The 20,159-nt window shown below is 38.1% G+C and overlaps 1 protein-coding gene and 1 long non-coding RNA gene across 5 annotated transcripts in view; one reads left to right on the plus strand and one right to left on the minus strand.

The window, feature by feature from the left end:
- Nucleotides 1–20,159, minus strand: part of sorcs3 (sortilin related VPS10 domain containing receptor 3) — a 287,643-nt gene that overhangs the window by 110,662 nt on the left and 156,822 nt on the right. The gene's annotated exons all lie outside the window — the stretch shown is intronic.
- On the plus strand, nt 5,835–11,827 carry LOC125271959. Its single transcript, XR_007185741.1, has 3 exons — nt 5,835–8,776; nt 8,880–8,974; nt 9,081–11,827. It is a non-coding gene; the product is annotated as an uncharacterized LOC125271959 (long non-coding RNA).

Below are 20,159 nucleotides of genomic sequence, written 5' to 3' on the forward strand. Positions count from 1 at the left end.
TATTCCTTTATTTTTTCTGTAGACTGAAAACATTTGGGTTTGATATCAAACAATTTATATGAGACAAAAGATCAACATTTCAGCTTTTATTTCCAGGTATTTACATCTGGATCTGATACACAACTTAGAAGATATAACCTTTTGTTTGAACCCACCCATTTCTCATGTGACCAAAAGTATTGGAACATGTGACTGACAGGTGTGTTTTGTTGCCCTGGTGTGTCCTATTACATTGATTATTCAAACAATAAATAGCACTAAATGTCTGCACTCAGTTTCAGATTTGGGTTTTGCCTGTGCAGACTGCATTTATAGTTAGACGTGTAACCAACATGAAAACCAGAGAGCTGTCTATGGGTGAAAAACAAGCAATTGTGAAGCTGAGAGAAGATGGAAAATCAATCAGAGCCATTGCACAAACATTGACCATAGCAAGTACAACCATTTGGAATGTCCTGAAGAAGAAAGAAACCACTGGTGTACTAAGTAACAGACCTCGAATGGGTAGACCAAGAAAAACATCAGCTGTTGACGACAGAAACATTGTGAGAGCTGTAAAGAAAGACCCTAAAACAACTGTTAGTGACATCAGCAACAACCTCAAGAGGGCAGGAGTGAAGGTATCACAGTCTACTGTCCGCAGAAGACTTCATGAACAAAAGTACAGAGGCTACACCAGAAGATGCAAACCTCTCATTAGCAAGAAGAATAAGAAGGCCAGGCTGGAATTTGCCAAAAACTACAGAGACAAGCCTCAAACATTCTGGGGCAAAGTTTTATGGACTGATGAGACAAAGATTAACCTCTACCAAAGTGATGGAAAGGCTAAAGTTTGGAGAAAAAAAGGATCTGCTCATGACCCCAAACATACAAGCTCATCTGTGAAACACGGTGGAGGTAATGTCATGGCTTGGGCTTGCATGGCTTCTTCTGGGACGGGCTCATTGATCTTCATTGATGATGTAACACATGATGGCAGCAGCAAAATGAACTCTGAAGTGTAAAGAAACATTTTGTCTGCCAATTTACAGAAAAATGCAACCAAACTGATTGGGAGATCCTTCATCATGCAGCAAGATAATGACCCAAAACACAGTGCCAAAGCAACAAAGGAGTTCAAAAAGTGGAAGGTTTTAGACTGGCCAAGTCAATCTCCAGACTTAAACCCTATAGAGCATGCATTTTGCCTGCTAAAAAAGAGACTGAAGGGAGTAACCCCCCAAAACAAACAACAACTGAAAGAGGCTGCAGTGGAAGCCTGGAAAAGCATTACAAAAGAAGAATGCAAAAGTTTGGTGATGTCAATGGGTCATAGGCTTGATGCAGTTATTGCAAGCAAAGGATTTTCAACTAAATATTAAGTCTTATTCACTTGAATCTATTTTAAGTTAATCTGTTCCAATACTTTTGGTCACATGAGAAATGGGTGGGTTCAAACAAAAGGTTATATCTTCTAAGTTGTGTATCAGATCCAGATGTAAATAAAAGCTGAAATGTTGATCTTTTGTCTCATATAAATTGTTTGATGTCAAACCCAAATGTTTTCAGTCTACAGAAAAAATAAAGGAATAGTCCTCACTGTTCCAATACTTTTGGAGGGGACTGTATATATATATATATATATATATATATATATATATATATATATATATATATATATATATACACTGTGAAATATGCTACCTTAAAAATGTGAGTGAACTCAACTAAACATAAGTTAACTCAACTTGAAGATAACCTTTGTTTCAAGTCACAAATAATCAAAACAATGGATTACTTTAAGTTGAATTTTTAAAAACTTATAAACTTGAAACCCAAAACTTGTCATGACAAATGGAGTTAAAGAGAAGAAATAACTTAATGGTGCTGTAATAGCGCAGTTTTATACCAAGGTGTTCATTCTCGTCTGTACTTGTGTTCTTGTGGACTTGTGAAACGTCATCAGTCACTGCCCAAGTACTGTTCCAATTCAAAGTTCACACCTAGCCAAGTTCAGTTCAAATCCCTGGATGTGTTCTTGATCTGCCCCTTTTATCGAGGATGCATCAAGAGGTGACTTGTGCGGACTTGAGACAGCCAGATAACCCAGAATGCATCTCGCACTAACCAGCCAGCGTCAATAGCAGAGGAGAAAATGTGTGTAATTTAAAAATACTTATGTTATGATGTCACGAAATGTAGTTTTAAGAGTTTTTCATGTGAGAATGTACTGGTTTAAAGCTCAAATTTGTGGTTTATTGATAAAGATAGGGCCTATTTGAAAATTTCATCTGACATTTTCATAGTTTTGAGATCCAGGCGATCACCGGATGTTCAGTGCTTATGTACCCAGCCAAGAACAGCCTTACCTCGACTAGTTATTCTGACGTTTGCAGCTGGCTCTGATGTCTCTGTAGTGGTTAAACATGTCTTGTGTATATCTAACAGGCGATCTTTGGTCTCATTAATCTATAATTTGTTTCCTGGCAAATCATTTTGGCTGAGGACAAAGTGAAGTTTTGTAACTTTATATATTTAGGCTATTTAACTTTACCATTGTAGCCCTAGTTAATAGTGCGCTGACTTTGTACGTTTGACTGAATTGTTTGCTAGTATTTTCAAAGTTGCTTTAAAATGTCTGTAAATTATTAAAAAGCAAAACAAGTGAATCAATTATAACCTGAAGGCATTTCTTCCTGATTTCATTATTGCACTATAAACTGTCACATCCAGTCTAGATTTTACCTTTTACCTTTACTTTTTTTTTTTTTTTGGATTTTCTTAGTATGCCTCTCAGCAGGGTCTCTACTCTTGTTCTCTCTATTTATAACACGTACACTTTTCTAGCAGTTATTATCCAAGATGACAAAGGCTAAATGACAGCTCCCACCTCTAAGAGAACTGGTCAGGTAAAAAATAAATAATAATACCGAAAGGTCAGTGCACAGATGAAAAAGCAACGTGCCTGTTGGAGATCTGGGGCCGTATTCACAAAACATTTTATCTTACCACTAAGAGTTCTCCTAAATAGCAGTAAAAGTTCTTAGCTAAGAGTTTTCTCTTAAAGGTCCCGTTCTTCGTGATCCCATGTTTCAAACTTTAGTTAGTGTGTAATGTTGTTGTTAGAGTATAAATAAAATCTGTAAAATTTTAAAGCTCAAAGTTCAATGCCAAGCGAGATATTTTATTTAACAGAAGTCGCCTACATCGAACGGCCAGTTTGGACTACATCCCTCTACTTCCTTCTTTAATGACGTCACTAAAACAGTTTTTTGACTAACCTCCGCCCACAGGAATATGCAAGAGTTGCGTTTGTAGAGTGTGTTTGTCGTCATGTCGTCGAAACGCTGTTATTTTCATCCCGCAGTCCAATCACCGGGTCTGATTCCGGCTCAAATTGATAGGGTAAAATTAAAGACATGTTTACAATAACACTGAGCGCGTGCATCTCCACGTTATGGTAAGAGGCGTGACCTTTCCGGGCAAGGTGCGCTAAACTGCTGTCGAATCACAACACAGGAACCGCTGGCACAATCAGAACTCGTTACGTATTTCTGAAGGAGGGACTTCATAGAACAAGGAAGTCATCAGCCCGTTTTTATGACAGTGGAAACAGCGGTATACAGATAAGTAAATTATGTGAAAAATACTGTTTTTTTTACACGCGAAACATGAACACATGTTATATTGCACACTATAAACACAATCACAGCTTCAAAAAACCACGAAAAACGGGACCTTTAAAACCTATTCACAAAGCTGCTGAGACAAACTTTTACTAAGGAATAGACAGAAGTCTTAAGCTAAGAGTAAGGGCGGGGTTGACCTCGTTGCTATGGAGTAAACACACAGTGATTGGCTGAAGTCAGCGATTTAATCATTAAAATATTGTAGAATGAGGTGTCATGTTTCCATATTAAAATAAAGGTTTTAAAATACAAATGTTGCCCTATTCAAATTTTTTTTATTTATTTTTTTATAAAAATGTTGCCATATTCAAATAAAGGTTTTAAAATGTAGGCTATGTGTCACTAATTAAACTAGTATATACAGTTGATCTCAACAGAATGCAAAATGCAAGTGATAAATTATGTTTTATAAACAAAGTTTGGGAGGAACACTTTTAAACAGCTCGAATCAAATCAGCTCGAGAGGAGGAATTATACAGTATACACAGACGAGAGCCGACTCGCCTATAGTTACTTCAACAGTTTTCTGCATCCCTCCGCCACCCCGTTCCTCACTCTCGGCTGGGGATATGGGGAGAACTTTGGGTTTGGGCTAAATTTCAAGCTCGGAGCCCTCAATCCCCTTGGACAGTACACCAAATATGCTTTTTTTTTCATTTGTTCACATTTACAATCATTTGTAAATGTGAACTCATGAAAACCACTGCCACAGGTAATCAGACAATATTTATTTGTTAAAGATTTATTTTTGGCATCTCATTGTAGATTCAAATCTATAAATCAAAATTTATGAAGAAAAGGTTTAGCACCCAAGGCTCTATCGCTATTGGGTCAATGGTGTTCAGTGTCTTTGGGTGGATTAGGACTGTTTGTGATTTGGTCTTAGTGACTTAGGAGTCCTCTTGACTACTCCTAACATTTCACAGACTTAGGAGCTAGTTTTAGCGCTAAAATGCTTTGTGAAATACTCTTAGAGCAAAAATTTAGGACTCCTAAAATTAGGACTGACACGCCCATTATTTTTAAGAGTTTCTCCTAAATTGGCAAGTTAGGCGCTACTTTTAGCCTTAATATGTTTTGTGAATACGGCCCCAGAATTCTAAATACTCTCCGAAAGCAGAAATGTATCTAGCAAAGGCAAGAAACATCTTCTTTTAATAATAAGCCCCATTGCAGTAGATATAAATATGGGAATAATGCATTGATATTTTTCTTAATGAAATATAATTCACCATTTTAAAGCCCTAATCATGTCACCCTAAATTACACATAATTATTACGTCATAAAATCTTAAGTGTTGCATTAGCCTCATGCTGTAACATACGCAATCCTGAATCTGAGCAACCATAAACACATTTAAGGAAAATTAAAGAGGAAACCAGACACAAAATAAATAGCAAACTTGCCATGCAATTTAACAACACACTCCAAATAGACATTACACCCGAAGAGCCTGCATTGATTTAAAATCGCTAAAGAAACCCCCCTTATTTATCAATGTTTCTGTTACATGCTCTAACACTTTTCATTTTTGCTGCATTTTACCCACAATACACCATCTGCTAAGCTCACAACACAAGCACACTATTTTCTCAGTCCAACCCAAGTGTTATTCCATCTGTCTCCTAGGCAATTTTTTCCATAAAGCAATAACACTTCATAGAGACCCAACTTTAATTCTAGCTGTACATGTTTTATTTTAGGGTGCAATCGAGTTGCAGGTGTGCGGCTGCATTCTTTAGAGATTCAACAGGCGTACGATCGCATCCACCTGTCTTTTTCATCTGCATCATCCACAGAAAAAAGCTGGAAAACTTCACAGATGCAACAACTTCTCAAGATTATTTATATCTGTTGCTTATTAGTTAACACAAGCACAGCTTTGCCTCTATGAGTAATGTTGTATGGCACAGTGACTGCTGTTGTCTTGATCATCACTATGCAGTTTATCCTAATTAAAGGGATATTCTGGGTTCACGACAGCATTTGAGGAATAATGTTAACCATAAAAGGAATTGACTACCCCCCACACCCATTTTTAAGTACTTACAATGGAAGTGAATGGGGCCGATATTTGAAATATTTAATGTGAAGCTTGTAATTTTATAAAAAAACGTTTTTGAAGCCAAAAAAAATGCATCCATCCATCATAAAAGTATTACATACAGCTCCAGGGGATTAATAAATGCCTTCTGAACTGAAGTGATGGGTTTTTGTAAGAAAAATATCCATATTTAAAACTTTATTAACTAATAACTAGCTTCCGGCAGATGGTCGTAAACATCGATTTGCAATGGAAGAGTGAACTCTGATCCAACGCATGACGTAATGATGAAAGCGGACGCGCAGAGGATAGAGCTAAACAAAACACCGGTCACGAATTAGAAGCCTTTAATGATAATTTTTAAAGAAAAATGTCAGAGAATTTCGATATTAGAGAAGAGGAGCTTAAATTTGTTGCACAGCCCAATTTGTTCGAACTGCAAGAGGCGTCTAAGCTTACGGTACTCCTACATCCTGTGTCATACATCGCGTCAAGGGGTTACTCATTTGGCAAAAGTCGACTTGCACACTATGCATACGGTCATCCACCGGAAGCTAGTTATTTGCATTTATAAAGTTTTAAATATGGATATTTCTCTAACAAAAATGCATTATTCGCTTAAAAATGTATGGATTATTTTTTTATAAAAATCTGCCCCCAAACCCCACCCCCCACCCCTTGGAAAAGCAAGGATATTTTTAAATATATGTTCATCTGAAAGAAGACATACACCATATACACCTAGGATGGCTTGAGGGTGAGTAAATCATGGGATAATTTTAATTTTTGGTTGAACCTACCCTTTAAAGATACCAATTATCACTAAACTTCCTGAAATAATTGATACCTCTGCAAAATTTCTTTGACTGTATTTATCTTATGTAGCAATGCGGATGTAAGCCATTTTCTGTGATTGTGTGCATTTTTTATTCATTATAGCCACTACAGTAAATAATAAATTGCAGTAAATGGTCAAATAACTTGCACTACAAACCAGTGATGTTTGATCACGATAATAAATGAAAATAATATGATAACAAATAAGTTTATAAAATCAATCAACAGTTTTTGTAAAGCTAAAATAACTGGAAGAGGATGAGAGCGGAAGCCTCGACACAAAAGTTACAATAGCCACGCCTGTTCTTACATCAAGAATAAGGTATAGACATTTAATGCAGACGTGTGCAGCCGGTATCACATTTGCTTATGTCAGACACACAAGTAAATGCACTGAAACATGCTCTCAGATGGCTCTCAGTGGATGTGATGCCATCTCAAGCCCTATAATTAAAGTGTGACGTGTGGTTATGCTAGTGTCAATCATTTGTAATCTGTACAGCCATTAAGGGGCGAACTTGTCAGAGCGATTGATCTGCGGCGCCTCTCAGACGCTGTTTTATTCTCCGGCAGTGAAAAGGCCGTGGCATTTGATTGACAGCGTGTCTCTGCCTGCGTAACAACTCACTAGCTAATGTTCACACTAAAAGCAAAAGTCATCTTTCTCTGATAATCATGGACTGGTTCCACCAGAGATGTTATGTGTATGTCACAGTTTAAAATGGGAAACTTTAATAGTTGTATATAGATGGCTGAATGTGGAGTACCTTGACGGATGAGGATGCGGTGTTGTTTACTGGCTTATACAACATCAGGACTCAACAGATGTTGCTCGAAATGTGGCAAGCTAATACTACCGATGATATGATGATATTGTCAATCAAATGAAGTATTCCTTTTTAAGGGGATGTAAATAAACTGAAAAGGTGAAAATGCCAGACTTTCTTTAAAATCAGCATTTCTCAAATGATGGTTTGTGATCCAGTGATTTACTGATCTATTCTGAATGGATAATACAATAAATATTGTATACAGCTCACAAAATAACTGCCAAAGCATTAAACATGCAAATATATAACTGATTAAATAAATTAATTTGAGTATTAATATTTATGTATATGCAAGTACATACATTAATACTACTCAAATTAATCCTTAGATGCATGAATTTTTCGCCAGTCATTATTACATGTCAGGGTCTTTAGAAACCCGGATCGAACATGGATGGAACTCTAACTGCTGCAAAAGTATAAATCTCTCCTCATATTGTGGCATCGTGAAAGGTAGGGTATCACCAAAGGGTGGATTGCTTCACAAATCGAGTCCAGACAGAGATCAAGCAACTGGTTTCTTTTTAATCATCAACTCAAAACTTAAAAATTTTCATCATCATTAGACATTATATTATACTTCTCTGACTGAACTAGCAAGGAGATGTTGGAGTCAATGAGAAAGCTGGTAAGTTCAAGTAAAGTTTGGCACATTCAGTTAGACCATGTAACCTTTATTAATAGATACTTGTATACTATTTTCTCTTTACAGGTTGAATGTAAACCTGAGTAAACGCAGCTACTTTAATGATTATTTCTAAGTTTACTGAGCGATGTAAACTGCTGTCATCCACGTCACATCATTGCTCTAACTGACGTTACCAGAAGAATCCTTTCAGTGTCTGGAGTGAACTTATGTAAGTAAAGCAAAACATTTCAGATTTTTTTTTTTTCTTATTTGCTTTTGTAAGGATATCTTAATGAAGAAAATGTAGGGCAACAATGTTAACATTACCTACCTTTTTTTCCCCCATCATCGCAGTCCTACATTTTATAAGTGTGTTGCTGCTTTTTGTTAAGCACGCTGATCTGAGAAATGTGATTTTTTTTTTTTTTTATATATATATATATATATTACTACATTCATGTGAATAAAATAGCAGTAGCTTTATCCTTTACAATCTTTCTTTATTTGCAGGCTGAGCTGGATGCTTACTGAAGAGTGAGCTTCAACACTTCAGTTAACTTCAGTTGAGCTGAAATGCAAGCTGTGTGATGTCTCCTCAGATAACTGGACACAGACTTGACTATCTTTTCTACATCCATTGTTGGTTATACACTTGTGTGTTTTTGGTTTTCTAGGTTTGTGCAAAGTTACACCATATCACTGAAAACGGCACGCATCAACAAGATTTCAGAGACTCTGCGTGACATTTTAAATGTTTATGATCTTCAGGTGAGTTGAAATTTGTCAACACTACCTCCATCACTGTCTTCACTGTATATAGAATAAAGTTGGCTTGCTTGTTTAACAAGGTAATTTTTGCTTGACTTCGAAGGGTGTGCATGATGTCAACATGAAACGCACTCTAGCCCTCCATGCTCCTCAGTGTACCTGTGTGAGGAGGACCCACATTTTTTTAAGACTTGAAATGTAAGTATTCACTGCATTAACAGAATTGCTGGTATCGGTAAATGTAACTGTCTACTTTTAGTCTACTGAGTGAAACTTACAGTTGGACCCTCTATGCTTATTTCAGGAGGTGGGAGAGCCAGACATCACTGATTTTGTCATTGTGTTCAACGAAAGTCCTTCAAGCACTGCAGTTGTGATAGAAGATGATCTTCAGTTTTGGCATGTTCAGAAGCACTTGTTCACACAGTCACAGGGTTCTAAAAATAAAAGACTAATCTTCAAAAAAATCTTCAATTGTACAGCTGAAGGTTTATTTTATTTATTTTTTGTTATTGTTGTTTGTTTGTTTGTTTGTTTTTTGAGTTAGTATTTTTATGTAATGAAGTACTGCAGTGGTGCCCTATCCTGTTCCTGGAGATACCTGCCTGCAGAGTTCAGCTAAGTTATTCAGCTAATTATTTTGCTAAGTACAAAATGTGTTTAACAGCAAAACTTACCAATGTGTTGAAAACATTTTTTTAAGTTTGTCTATACTTATTAAATTGTACAGTCTGTGTATAAGTAAATACCGGTGTATAATTTTTCAAAATTTGGTAAATATTTTATTAAAATAATTGTATAACAACTGCTGTTATTTGATGTAATATAGTTTTGTAATTGTTTTGTAAATAAAATGTTTTCATGTCAACCAGATCAAGTGAGTTTTTTACAAATGGACATATAATTGCTTTCAAAATAATGTGATGTTTGTATAGATTTAAGTAATGTTATTTATGTATTATATAATTAAAATGTAAGTAAACGTTTTGGCTGGGTATCAAATTTAAATGAAAAATGTATGAACAGTATGTAGATATATAAACGGGGCTGGGCCATTTCTGGCGCGCTGTGCGCATTTGCGACGGCCCGATACCGGCTTGATTCCGGCAGTGTCGGCATGGTAACGGCTGCTGCGTCTGGCCCAATTGATTCGGCCCAAAATCAGGCAGTGAGTACACAAGCATCCGGCTGTTACATGTACACTTGCTGTTTTGGACTCATTTTGGACTTGTTGTTGTTCTATTTCCTGCCACTAGTCATTCACCATGGTAACTGATCACCTCATCATCACATCCAGCTGTGTCTCATCACCCACCTTGTTATCCCATGTACATAAGCCCTGTGTTTCCAGTCATGTGTTGTCCGGTATCATTCATTTATACTTTGGTGTGTGTTCCTGATCTCTCCATTTGGATTTCCTAGTAAAAGACTTGTTTTGAATATATCTACTCGTCGTGTGCTTTATACACCTGGGTTTTGTAACAGAATACCGGACCAAAACAGTTAGACAGATTGCAGCGTGTTGTTTTTTTTGTTTGTTGTTTTCCGTGTCAGTGTTTCACTCTTCGTTCCCGTCATGATGTACACACCCGCATTTCTGTTGCTCTGCTTTGAGCAGAAGGACCGCTCCCTCGAGGCACATTTGGACGATTTTTTGTTCCTTGCCGGACAGCAGCCTTTGCAACTTTCTGTATGCCGGCCTCAACACCGCCACCAAAGCGCAGCTGTCCGGGGAAGGACCTCGAGGGAGCTTCCCCGAATACGTGGAGTGGGTACTGGCGTCATGTGGATCATTGTTGACCGTGGATTTCTGCGACAACAACACCAGTCCCACTCCCACTCCCACTCCAGTGCCCGGCCAGGAACCCTCAGACGGCATGGAAAGTCAGCGCGACCCCAGCGAAGACAGAGAGCCCGCCTCCACCGCGATACAGGAGCCAGCGACCAGCGGAACGACTGAGCGTAGCATCGCCGTGGAGACAGAGCCCAGCGTGTCTGACTAGGTGTGTGAGTTTCTAGGTGTGTGAGTTTCTGCTACCATCGCAGAGGGAGTCAGTGAGGAAGACGAGGGTTTGGAATGGAGCCCCGTCCACACTCCCGCCACTGAGAGTGAGTTCCAGGCATGCACCAAGGACTGTTTATTTGGGTTTGGAGAGGATTGTCTACCTCTAAATCCTGAGACCGTCTGCCCTATTTTAGATGAACTGGTCCCACCCAGCCTCCCTCTCCCACCTCCTCTCCAAATCCCTGATAATGACTTTGTTTGTTCTAGTCCCTCTGCTATTCAGCCTGTTCTCCAGCCCACAACCTTGCCTGCTACCCAACCCTTGCTGTCTCACATCACGCCCTCAGCTCTACACCAGCCTCCTCTCAGTGGCGTGGCTACACCTGGGGCCTGCTGTGATCCAGCTTCAGGCAATGAGGATCCTGCGGCTCCGCCTCCGGCCTCAGGTCATCTCGTAACACCTCGACTCATTGTCCTGACTCCTCCGCTGCTGCTCCTTCCACCCTCATCTACAGCAGTGACCATCGAGCGTTCGGCTCCACTGGACTCCCTCGGTCCTGCAACTCCGCCTGGGTCAGACATCACCAGCACATAGCCACAGACCTACGGGTCATTCAAGTTTCTCCGACCCTCGACCCCTACGGCTCCGATTTGCTCCGCCTTCCCTCAGACTCCGCCTCGGCCCTCAGTCATTCCAGCTCCACCTCAGCCCTCCGGTACCCTGCTGCCGCCTCGGGGGGCCGTCGCTGCGACTCCGTCGCGGACTCTGAGACCATCGGCATCACTCCGCTCCTTTGGCTCTCTGTCTTTGCACCAGGATCTATCTACATCGGCTGCGCTGCTTCCACGCCTCGCCAAGGTTGTTTGGAGCGATTCACCACCTCGGCTCCTCCCTCCAGCAATGCAGCCGTGGGTCGCCGTCTTGGCTGTGGCCTGGAGCATCACCTGGACTCCCCTGCTCAAGGCTACTCACTGGATTTTACCACCATCTACACCTCCCTGGACTCCATCTCCTGCACCACCCTGGACTCCTACACTTTGCCGAGTCCTGAGCCCCCTCCTACTCCATCTTCAGCATCCCATCTTCATCTTCCCCTCTCCACGGCGCGAGGACGTGTCTTTCCGGGAGGGGCGATATGTTACATGTACACTCTGTTTTGGACTCATTTTGGACTTGTTGTTCTATTTCCCGCCACTAGTCATTCACCATGGTAACTGATCACCTCATCATCACATCCAGCTGTGTCTAATCACCCACCTTGTTATCCCATGTATATAAACCCTGTGTTTTCAGTCATGTGTTGTCCGGTATCGTTCATGTATACTTTGGTGTGTGTTTCTGTATGTTCCTGATCTCTCCATTTGGATTTACTAGTAAAAGACTTGTTTTGATTATATCTCCTCATCGTGTGCTTTATACACCAGGGTTTTGTAACACCGGCCCGAACGCTGCAGACAGAAGCGGGCCGAGTGGTAAGTCTCCAGCAGGCGAAAATCTAACCAGAACTGGGCAGAGTGTATTTTGCTATCTGGGATGGATCTTCATGGCACTCCAAAAAGCACAAAAGCTTCAAGTGGCCCATGAAAAGAAGAAACAACATCAAAAGGATGCAACACAGAAAAAAAAAAAAAAATCTAAACTTCAGTGATGTAAGTCTGGTGAAGGTCTGCCTGATGTAACATCTTAAATTAACATATCAGTTGCACTACCCAGTCTGAAGGCCAAGATCTCCTTTTTTCAGGTTCAGCAAGGTATGGCTGGAAGTTATGCTAATAGACTCTAAGACGAGGGCATTCATTTTTAAATATTCAACCCATGGGGGGGGATCTCCAAAGAGGAGCTGTTGTACCTATAATATTCAATGCATTGAGAGACACGTTATTCTTCTGTCGCTTTGAAGCAAATTGTAAGGAAAGTTCTTTTGTTTACCAATGAATAGCTGAGACTTTCTCATGTCATGGCAGCTTACTGCTGCTGGTATTGAGTCCTTGTCAGATATTTCACACCATTCGCTGATTCACTGTTGGCCAGTCAATTAGGGGGGCTGGGGAAAGCCCCAGAGAACCGCACAATCCAGAGCCCCATTTCATTTAACAGTGTTCTGTTGTTTTCCACTGTTGTGTAGGCTTGGCTCTTTAAAGATCTGTCTGAGCTACTATAGACTTCACCCAGCACCGTCAGTCTGACAGCATAGAAAGCGATGTTGTAAGCTGCCCTTCAATGCAGATCTAGTACTTGGAATGCAGTAGAGACCGTAAAGCTGAACTTAGAACTAAAGCTGAAAGGAAGAAAATGGTATAAACAAGAGAATGTAGACAAATGGTGAAAACTTGCTGCCCTAGATAAAACCTGGCCTGCCTGTACACAGTGCAAAGACAGGAAATATGGGACTCTGAATGTGTAAATAAGCATTTTCAGAAAGGGTAAATCATAATTGTGTGTGTGTGTGTGTGTGTGTGTGTGTGTGTGTGTGTGTGTGTGTGTGTGTGTGTGTGTGTGTGTGTGTGTGTGTGTGTGTGTATGTATCAATTGTTCATAAGGCAGCATGATGTAAGATGGATGGACGGATTGATTGATTGATTGATTGATTGATTGATTATATTTTTAACAATTTATTTTTGTGGTCTAGAGAGGAAAGAAATTTATATTGGTTTGGAACAGCTTAATAGTTTGGTGAACTATCCCTGTAAGACTTCCATAAATTCATTTTTCACAAATTCATATAGACCCTAAACACTCTGAACATCAACACAAGACACAAATAAAATAAAATAATAAAATAAATCCTGCAAAAATGTAAACCATAATAAATGCATGCAATGCATTCTGAGAACTCATACACCTTAGCCTCGATATAAAAATCTTTATCCTCAGGCTAGTTGGGGCAACCATTTTTTTGCAATATTATTTATCTAATTTATGTTTTTTATGTTATATTTGTGTTTTAATTTGGCCAGGATGCTGGGGTTACATAATCATGTACACAATCACATTTTTTATTATTATTAATTATTTTATAATTATTAATATTTTGGAATTAATTACATATTATTTTAATTAAATTAAAATTAAATTGTATTATTTATTTTTAAGTAAAAAATAGCATTTTTTTTTTTTTTTTTCCCTAAACCTTGGGGGGAACTTGAGGACATGTTCACATGCAAGACACACCAGCTCTGTCTCATCTAATTCTCCCTGTATCTTTCTGGGGAGCATGGTTTGGTACGTTATGAATTCCATTTCTCCTTCCCCCTGATCCTCATTCTCTCACTCTGTTATCCCCTGTCAACCCTCTCTCTCCCTGTCTGTCTCTCTGGGGAGATATTTCCAGCTTTGTGAATGATGCGGGAGGTCAGGGAGCACCTGAGGAGTTATCCACAGGCTTTTACGAGCCGTCCCACGAGGCACCCACCCCAGGGGAGAGGTCAGAGAGCTGGAGAACTACAGAGCTGACAATGTGACTGGGGTTTGAATATGGCCAGTGTGTTTTGTATGCCCACAGAGATTGACTGGAAGTAGTCAGAAAGGTTACACATACACACATATATTGCAAGAACATGCACACAAAAATAGGACATATGTTTGGAAAATAGACTGTAAAAAAAAAAAAAAAAAAAGATGGACAGCACGTCTCCTTTCAGTGTAAAAAAAAAAAAAAAGAAAGCAAAATATCCCAGAAACAGCTGATTACGTATTTCAGAGTCTGATTACGTATTTCAGAGTCTGCACAGTAGTGATCCTGAGATGGAGCCGTGGTATCAAGGTCCCGCCCTCAATCCCACAGACTCAACTGCAAGCACAGCTGTTAATCATGACATTATACCCTGTTTTTATAGAATCAACTAAATAATTAAAACCAACTTATTGGGAAAAAAAACAAACACTTGAACATACATCTGCGTTATGCGTCCCATTCGATCACATGGAGAGGGTGGGGTTTATGACCTATACTGCAACTGCATGTCCTGATTTTGCTGAGTTTGATGCGTTCCTGATGCGTTCCTATCATTTCCCTCTGATTTTTGGGATAACTTATGGGTAGGGTTAGGTTTAGGGTTAGGAATAGGGTTAAGACTACATTTTCAGACTGGAATGTTGTTCCAGGATCAACAAAAATGTTGACCTAGGATCATGTTGAACTCAGCAAAATCAGGTTATGCTACTGCAAACAGCCACTGTGGCCAGTTGCATAAACAGCTTAGATTAGTCTAAAAGTTAGTCATCTAATTATTTTTTTTATTTCAAAACTGCTCATAACTTTTTAAAGTCAGTTACCCGAGGGGCCTTTTACACGAAACGCTTTTCAACTAAAAACGTAAAACTTTTTATGTGTTTTACACAAAAACAGTGTTTTGGGGGCTTGAAAATGCAAACTTTTGAAAATGGGTTTCAAAGTGCAAGATTTTGAAAATGATACCGTTATTGTCTCCGTGTATACTACAAAAACATGAATTTGTGAAAACGGTGACGTCATGCGCATGCATATTACGTGTTAAGTCTATAGGCACGTAGAGATTATTTACAAAGTGACATCGTCAACGACTGGCCTGGCAGCATAATACAGCCTTTTTAATCGTTTTCACGTATCCATGTGAACAGGGATCATTTTGACAATGGGTCGTCTGTATGCAAAAAATGCAAGGAAAGACTTTTCTATTTTTAGTACATCGTTGTTGTGTAAACGCCCTAAAAAGGTAGATCGGTATAATTTGACTTGGTAAAGTAAGACTGATTACCCCTTGGTTAGCTGCTAGTTGGTCAAACTAGTTCTACACAGTCTTAACATAGTGGCGCATAGTTTACGCAACTGGTCCCTGGTCCTTGTATATGATTGGACGAGATGTGTTCCAATAGTACTGCTAAAGAACCCCAAAAGTATTAGTATTAGTTTTGCTTTGTATTAGTTTACACATTTCAGTGAGTCTGGTGGGGATTTTTCAGCAACTCTTTCCGCAGGTTACATTATTTCCAGTAGGAGGTGATCTATGTGAGTCATTAAATCATTTGTTCAAATTATTATTCATTTAGGCAGGCTTTTTTTTTTTTTTTTTTTTTTTGGACAATAATTAAACACCACACTGTAAGAAAAAAAAACAAATCTTGACGCTAGACAAGGAACATGAGAAACACGGGGGTATTTATACACAAGGAGTGATTGGCAAACAAGACACACCTAACAATCAGGAACTCATAAAAAGGACTACAAAACATGACACAAGACAGGAAATAACACAAAAGTCCCCACACAAGACAGGGGAACACAGGCTGGGATCATGACATGAATAAACTCCACAGCAACTACATAAATTTATCCACTAACCATTCAGAAAGTCAAGTTGCATTCTAAAAGTTGTGACTTCTTCCTGAGTCTCTCCATCAGTGTCTGACTCCAGTTTGAACAATGGAAGGCTGAACACCATTACTGACAATCATCACTTTGGCTGCGTGAGATTCTCCAGTTTTGTTGTTGTTGTGTATCCGAAGCACGAGATGCTAAAGCTCCGCCCTCTTCTGGAAGGGGGCCAAGAGCAGCCTCTCATTTTCATTTAAAGGGACACACACAAAAACAGCATGTTTTCCTCACACCCAAATAGGTGCAAATTTAACAAACTAATAAATGATTTGTGTCATATTTTGAGCTGAAACTTCACAGACACATTCTGGAGACACCAGAGACTTATATTACATCTTGTGAAAAGGGGCATAATAGGTCCCCTTTAAATAGTAGGCAGTGTGGTGTACAGTACATACTGCACAGTAAGTAACATTTCATTCCGAAAATAGACACAGTCACATAAATTCTTTCACACTCCCTTTCTGTTGCTGTTTCCGTCATATAAAAATGTGCTTAGGCTTATATTTTCCCTGTTTATCTCTTTATTTCATGCTTGGAGTGTTTTTGTTGTTGTTGTTTGTTTTTTTCCCTCTTAGCCTAAACTTTTTTAGTGAATAGTTTATTCTTTATCTCTTTCAAAAGAACATCATTATGAAGAGACTTCTGTAAAATGTCAAGTTCTGTATTAAAAAACAAAAAAAAACAAAAAAAAAACATAAGATTGAAAAATCTGACAACGAAACATGCTTTGTCTTTTAGAAGACAAGTGTTTGTTTTTGACTCCACAAGACAAGACACAAAAGAGTCACAGTGATAAACCAGCATGTTTATCTGATGTGTCATATTGTCAGAAGAAGGTGGCAATGATATGCACTCAACTGAACAGATTAATGCTTTTCTTTATGAAACAAAGCAACATACTCTCATAAGAAAACATCACTATAGCAGCTTTTTTTTAGGATTGAAGATGTCTTTACTTGTTTTTACTGCTTTTTTATACTGTACAATGAAAGCATATTCTGATTTTTACTGTCAAACTCCAAAAATTAGAAAAACACAGATTGCAGCCTAGCATGATACTACAATTTCTCTTCAAACATTAATGATTTAAAATCGTGATATCTCACAAGTTTCTTATTTTGTTTTATTTATTCATTTATTGTGGAAATCATGATACATTTTTTAACAAGATTCTTGAATACAAAGTTCAAAAGAACAGCATTTATAGAAATAAAAATGTTTGGTAATACTGTAAGTGTCTTTACTGTCATTTTTAATCAATTTAATGGGTCTTTTATGAATTAAAAGTTGTTGTTTTTAATCTTACTGCCCTCAAACTTTTGAATAGTATTGTAAATATAAATATTTATAATTAATATATATAGAGAGAGAGAGTGTATATAAAATATATATAGAAAGAGAGTGATGTGGTTGGGGTATGTGGAAGGGTTGTATTCTCTATTATCAGTTGTGATAATAGAGAATACAGAGAATGTCATATGAATTGCACATTGCATCTCAAAGTATGTCAGTACATTGCTTCAGTATTGTTCATAAAACAACCAATAATTACAACATAAAAAACAAAAAATATATAAATAGCATGACAAAAACAAACGATTCTATGAATATTGTAATGATGCAAAGTCCCTGAAGCTGAAATGAATTCTCTGTCATCTCATTCAACAGGAATGATAAAGCTCACACTATACAGAACTTTGAAAATGACATGTCTGTTATCAAGAGCAAAATGCTGGCATGATAGAATGTGGGCATAATTTATATGTCATTTATTTAGACAACTCCTGCAACAACAAGAAACAACAGTTGAATTCCTTAGTAGCGACATTGATGACATATTTTTCTTCAATTTAAAATGAAATAATAGAGAGGAGAAGCCAATGCCTGAAGGATAATGAAAGTTTTGTCATCTCCCAACTATCTGCCATACATAATTTAGCTGCAAAATTTTAATCTCAACTCTGTGCTGCTGATGAATCAGTGCTGGGCTCTTCCAGAAACACCCAAAGCTGGAAGATTTACACACCAAACATATGTTTCAGGAAAGGGAGTCTGTAATACCTAGTGAAAGCTGTCTGACTGATGGCACCAAAAGTACGTACACAGTCCTCGAGCACAGTCAAAGACATCAGGAAAAGTCACACTTTTAAGAGCACTTCAAAAACAAATCAGTCAGAGGTGAACCATCTACTTTAAAAGACTGGATTATTTGCCCATTTATATGCTACTTAAAAATGATATTTTTTTTTTGAATACACATAAGGTTTTGAATGAAGGAAATGCTTGCTAACCAGTAAAACCTTGACTCCGTGGTTTCAGCCAATTGACTACGAACAAAACATTTTCACCAGCTACAGTCCTAGAGAGACTTCTTTATACATTTTATTTTAAAAAATAACCATGAATTTATTTGGACATGTTTGAAATTCATTTTAAACTTCTGCATGCAGCATATCATGGCCAGAAACCTCTCGGAATGCTTTTTAAGAGCTTTAATTTCTTAAAGGAATAGTTCACCCAAAAATGAAAATTACCCCATAATTTACTCACCCTCAAGCCATCCTATGTGTATATGACTTACTTCTTTCAGCCGAACACAATCAGAGTTATATTAAATAATATCTTGGCTCTTCCCAGCTTTGAGTTTTTGAAGCTCCAAAAAGTGCATCCATCCATCATAAAAGTAATCCAGTGAAGACTCCGGTTGGTTAATAAATGCTTTCTGAAGCAAAGTGATTGGTTTTTGTAAGAAAAAAATATCCATATTTAAAACTTTATATACTATAATAACTGTCTTCCGGCAACTGCCGTACCTGCTTTCATGAGAGAGTTGAGTTCCATCAGAAGAGTGACCTCTGACCGACATATGACGTAGCTCCTCTTATCTTATATGGAAACTAGGGGTGTCACGAGATCTCGCGAGACTAAAATGTGACGAGATTTCTCGTCGAGGCGAAAAGTAGTCTCGTGATGTTGCCATGACAGAGTGTTCGGATGATTAGGAAAGAATATGCCACCGCTATGTTTACATTACGCTTCCACTGTCGTTTTGCTTTGCATTTAAATAAAAAAGATTTAATTCAGTTGGATAACGGTTGCCGCCGCGCCATATTTACAGAGTACGCGCGATCGCTGAAAGTGAAAGTAAACGCGAGCGCGCATTCAAACGCGATTTCAATACCCCGCATTTTGAAAGCGGCTCCCTGATGAATGCAAGTATCTCTCAATACGAAAGCTATTTTAGGCTGGGCAGTGTAGTTGTAACCATCTCCTAGCTCTGTATCAAAGAAAAATTTGGTCTTATTTGCACTTTGAATATTGAGAGAGTGCGATTATGGTTGCACTTAATGTAAAGTGTTACCATGAAAATGAATAACAGTTTTCTCTTAATCTTATTAAGCACAAACAATAAGGTTTCATTTGTTAACATTAGTTAATGCACTGTAAACTATGAACTAACAAAGAATATTTATTAACTAGATTAATAATACTGTAGCAAATATATTGCTCATTGTTAGTTGATGTTGGTTAATACATTAATGTTAATAAATGAGACCTTATTGTAAAGTGTTAAAATTTTTATTTATACTGTTTTTATTTCTATGATCAGTTTGTGGAAAGGAGTTCAGTTAGGAGGTCAAAGGTTGTAGAAGCTCATAAATCATGTACAGTAAGGCCTGAAGAGACTGAAATCATACAGAAGAGAAGTCAGTCAGTTGAGTTAGTGGCAAAACCTTTTACAGTGCTTGAGTATTGTTGTCTTTTACTGCATATGATAATTCATACTCAGAAAGTAGAACTGAAATGACATTCATTACGAGATGTTTAGTTAAAACATTTCAAATACACCTGCAGAATATTTTTTTATAGTCATGTATTTCACCATTGAGGATTTCTTAAAAATAGTGTGTAAAAATCTTGTCTCGTCTCGTCTCGTGAGATACCTGTCTCGTCACACCCCTAATGGAAACCCTCCAACTTTTTTTTTTTTTTTTTAAATCTCGTTTTAGACTTCTAATTC

This window comes from Megalobrama amblycephala, linkage group LG7 (assembly GCF_018812025.1).
Source record: "Megalobrama amblycephala isolate DHTTF-2021 linkage group LG7, ASM1881202v1, whole genome shotgun sequence".
NCBI lineage: Eukaryota > Metazoa > Chordata > Actinopteri > Cypriniformes > Xenocyprididae > Megalobrama > Megalobrama amblycephala.